We start from the raw sequence: 5000 nt of genomic DNA, 5'->3' as shown, positions 1-5000 counted from the left end.
AGCAGCAACGGGATGACCGGGGGTGGGGACCGCAGGCCAGCACACAGCTCCCGAAGCTCCGGCCCAATCAGCAAGTCCCAGGTTGGGGTGCAGGGTCAGGAAAAGACTTGTGCTCCGTAATGCAAGCTACAAGCCACCCATGGCCACCTGCAGGACAAAAGAGAGAAAAGGGAGGAGAAGGGGGGGGCAGCAACGGGATGACCAGGGGTGGGGACCGCAGGCCAGCACGCAGCTCCCGAAGCTCCGGCCCAATCAGCAAGTCCCAGGTTGGGGTGCAGGGTCGGGGAAAGACTTGTGCTCCGTAATGCAAGCTACAAGCCACCCACGACCACCTGCAGGTTCCGGTGTCCGGCAAAGGATGCTGCAACATGGACAAAAGAGAGAAAAGGGAGGAGAAGGGGGGGGCCAGCACAAGAAACCACAGGAGCGACTCTGACACACTAAAGTTTACACTACCTAGAGATTTACCAACACCAGCTAGAGGTTTACTAAACACTAACTATAGGCTTTACTAAACAGAAATGTTTTAAGTTTAGTTTTAAAGGTGGAGGTGGTGTCAGCCCCCTTAACCCAGATTGGAAGTTGGTTCCATAGTAGTGGCGCCTGATAGCAGAACGCCCGCCCTCCAAATCTACATTTAGATACTCTAGGAACTACAAGTAAACCTGCACTCTGAGAACGGAGAGCTCTGACAGGAACATAAGGCACTATCAGGTCTTGCAAATAATGCGGAGCTAAGCCGTTTTGGGCTTTATACGCAAGTAATACAATTTTAAATTGGATTCTGAATTTTACGGGTAACCAATGGAGCGACGCTAATACTGGAGAGACGTGGTCTCTCCTGCTAATTCCTGTCAGTACTCGTGCTGCTGCATTTTGGATCAGCTGGAGCCTATTCAGCAAATTACTTGGACATCCTGCTAACAACACATTACAGTAATCTAGTCTAGAAGATACAAACGCATGAACTAGTTTTTCTGCATCACTCTGTGAGAGGATTTTCCTAATCTTTGCAATATTACGGAGATGGAAAAAGGCTATTTTACAAACCTGATTGACATATGGTTTAAACGACAAATCCTGATCGAAAATAACACCAAGATTTCTCACAGTTGCACTGGAAGCCATCGCAACACCATCTAATCCCTTCCTAAGATGCTCTGGACCAAGAATGATAACCTCTGTTTTATCTGAATTTAGAAGCAGGAAATTTCTGGACATCCAGTCCTTGATGTCCCTAAGACATGCCTGAAGTTTAACTAACGGTTCTGTTTCATCCGGCTTCATAGACAAATAGAGCTGCGTATCATCAGCATAACAATGAAAGTGTATGCCGTGATTCTGGATTATACTTCCCAACGGCTGCATGTATAAACTGAACAAGATTGGCCCTAGCACTGAACCCTGCGGAACACCATAACAGACCCTTGACTGTTCTGAAGAAACCTCATGTACATGAACAAACTGGAACCTGTCAGATAGGTATGATTTAAACCAACATAGAGCTGTCCCTTTAATCCCAACAACATGCTCTAACCTGTGCAGTAAAATGCCATGATCTATAGTGTCAAAAGCAGCACTGAGGTCCAGTAAAACCAATATGGACACTAGTCCCTTATCTGAGGCCATAAGGAGGTCATTCGTGACTCGAACAAGTGCTGTCTCTGTGCTATGATGCATTCTGAACCCTGACTGAAAGACTTCAAACAGATCATTTCTATACAAATAGTCACATAACTGGCTTGAAACTGCCTTTTCCAGAATTTTAGACACAAATGGAAGGTTGGAAATTGGTCTATAATTAGCTAAGGTGTCTGGGTCAAGAGAAGGTTTTTTAAGTAAAGGTTTAATTACTGCGACTTTGAAAACCTGTGGTACATATCCTAAACTTAGGGATAAGTTAATTTGGTCCAGTATTGTCGTACCAATAAGAGAAAAAATATGCTTGAATAGTCGAGTCGGGATGGGGTCTAACATACATGTGGTTGACTTAGCTCTATTAACGAGTGAAGTCAGCTCAGGGAGGTCTATAGGATCAAAACAGTCTAGAGACAAGTCAGAGCCTAGGGAAGTCGCTAAAGCTGAAGAAACACCTACAACCGGCTGGTTGATTTCTTCTCTAATTCTCGCGATTTTACTGTTGAAGAAGCCCATAAAGTCCTCACTACTGAGAGCTGCAGGAATGCACGGCTCCACAGAGCTGTGACTCTTTGTCAGCCTGGCTACAGTGCTGAACAGAAAACGTGGGTTACTTTTGTTATCCTCTATCAACGTTGAATAATAAGCTGTTCTGGCTTTGCGAATGGCTTTTTTATATACTATTAGAATATCTTTCCATTCACGATGAGAGTCTACAGACCTACAAGAGTACCACTTCCTTTCCATTTTACGCACGTTTTGTTTCAACATGCGGATATCTGAATTATACCAGGGAGTTAAGCTCCTGTGGCTAGAAACCCTCCTTTTCAAAGGAGCAACTTCATCTAAAGCTGAATGCAACAAATCAGCAGTGTTACTAGCAAGGAAATCAACATCTGCAGAGGTAGAACCCAGGTCACTGGCCTCGACTACATCACTATTTCGCACTGTCGTAAGATAAGCAATGGCCTCCCTAAATTTAACAATAACTTCATCAGACAAACATCTGCTAAAATAATACCTCCTATTTTGCACTTCAACATCAACAAAATTAAATTCAAACGTTATTAAGTAATGGTCGGATAAAAGGGAGTTTACAGGTGACACCAACAGACCATCAGTTTCAACACCGTAGGTGAGAACGAGATCGAGAGTATGATTAAAACAGTGCGTCGGTTTATCCACTTTTTGTGAGATACCCATTGATTCTAGAAGAGAATCGAAGGCTAATTTAAGATTATCGCTTTCAACATCCATATGAATGTTAAAATCACCCACTATGATGAATTTATCTGTGCTGATCAATAATCCAGAAAGGAAATCTGAAAATTCAGACAAAAACTCCAGATACGCACCAGCAGGGGGCCGGTACACTACCACTAACACAACTGGCTTCTCTGATTTCCGGCTCGGAAATTTCAGACCAAGCATGAGGCTTTCAAATGTATTATAGTTGCACTTGGGTTCAATTTTTGTTTGGAGACCGGAGTTATAAATTGCTGCGACTCCTCCGCCTCGGCCCGTGCTTCTAGGAATGTGATGATTAAAGTAGCCGGGCGGAGTTGATTCATTCAAACTAACATACTCTTCCTCCTGTAACCATGTTTCTGTTAAGCAGAAAATATCACTCCTGCTCTCTGTAATTATATCATTTACTAACAGAGACTTAGAGCTTAATGATCGTATATTTAGTAGTCCGCATCTAATTTTTCGGTCTGTAATTGGTACCAAATGTGCATTGGTTTTAATTTTTACAAGGTTATCTTGGTTAACGCCTCTATAACGCTGCACCTGGTGAACTTTTGGAGGGCGGGGAACTGCAACCACTTCTATTTTGCTAGGCACCTGGCCAGAGTCGCCAATATCATGTAATCCTACAGTTTTAGAGTCGCTAATTACATAATGCAATCCTACAGTTTTGTTGGCAGGCGTTGGTCCTTGAGAAGCAACAGATGTGTCGCTGAGCCCTTTAAGACTACCCTTCCTCCGAACCGTCACCCAGCTGCCCTGCCTGGCCGGCTGCCGGGGAGCTGCAGGGGAGCGGTTACGCTCAGCTGCTACGGGCCGGTCCGCAGAGGATTCTATCGGACTATGGTCTAGTTGGCCAAACCGGACCTCTAACTGACTAAGCCTCGCCTCCAGCCCTGTTAAACTACAGCTCTGCATCCTGGCCTGGACCCTGCATTGTCAGGGGGAGTGTCTAATAACATTGGCCAGATTTCTAGACATAAGAGCTGCACCATCCCGGGTGGGATGAATGCCGTCCCTTCTAATCAGACCGGGCTTTCCCCAGAATGTCTCCCAGTTGTCAATAAAGTCCACGTCGTTTTCTGAACACCACTGAGACAACCAGCGGCGGAGCGAGAGCATGCGACTAAACATGTCATCGCTGGTCAGATTGGGGAGGGGGCCAGAAAAACCTACAGAGTCCGACATGGTCTTGGCGTAGTTACACACCGAGACAATATTCATTCTGGTTACTTCCGACTGGCGAAGACGGGAGTCATTAGCTCCGACATTGATGATAACTTTACCATATTTACGATTACCCTTTGCCAGTAGCTTCAAATTTGCTTCTATGTCGCCCGCTCTGGCCCCCGGGATGCACCTAACTAAGGTCTCTGGAGTCGGCTTCACATGTCTGACTATGGAGTCTCCAATCACCAGGGTCGGTTTCTCAACAGATGTGTCGCTAAGTGGGGAAAATCTGTTAGACACATGAAGCGGGTGGTGGTGTTCCGTGAGCCCTTTAAGACTAGTCGTCCTCCGAACCGTCACCCAGCTGCCCTGCCTGGCCGGCTGCTCGGGAGCTGCAGGGGAGCGGCTACGCTCAGCTGCTACGGGCCGGTCCGCCGCTAGCTTAGCCTGGTTAGCTGAGGAGGCTCTCGGACTATGGTTTAGTTGGCCGAACCGGACCTCTAACTGACTGAGCCTCGCCTCCAGCCCTGCAAATAAACTACACTTTAAGCACTTACCGTCTTCACTAAAGGAGGCAGAGGAATAACTAAACATTTCACACACTGAGCAGGAAAGAGGTGAAGCGGTGGGAGCCGGAGCGGCCATGCTAAGATGCTAACGGAGGCTAACGGACAGAAAATGTATCGGTGATTGGTGACAGTGAAAGTTACGGAAGAGAAAATGAGCGAGTGTTGAAATAAAGACAGTAATGTACCAGATATAGTGCTATTTTACCAGAAAACAGTCTAAGTTTTAGATAAAAAGTCGGGAGAGATCTGAGCCTGCAAACGCCGTGAGACGGCAGCAGCACAGACCGCAAACACCAGGAAGTGACGCGATGCGTGACGCAATACGTTACCCAATCAGCAAGCCAGTCACCCAATCCGCAAGCCAGTCACCCAATC

Source organism: Cololabis saira, unplaced genomic scaffold (genome assembly GCF_033807715.1).
Source record: "Cololabis saira isolate AMF1-May2022 unplaced genomic scaffold, fColSai1.1 scf041, whole genome shotgun sequence".
Classification (NCBI taxonomy): domain Eukaryota; kingdom Metazoa; phylum Chordata; class Actinopteri; order Beloniformes; family Belonidae; genus Cololabis; species Cololabis saira.
This window is presented reverse-complemented; position numbering follows the sequence as displayed.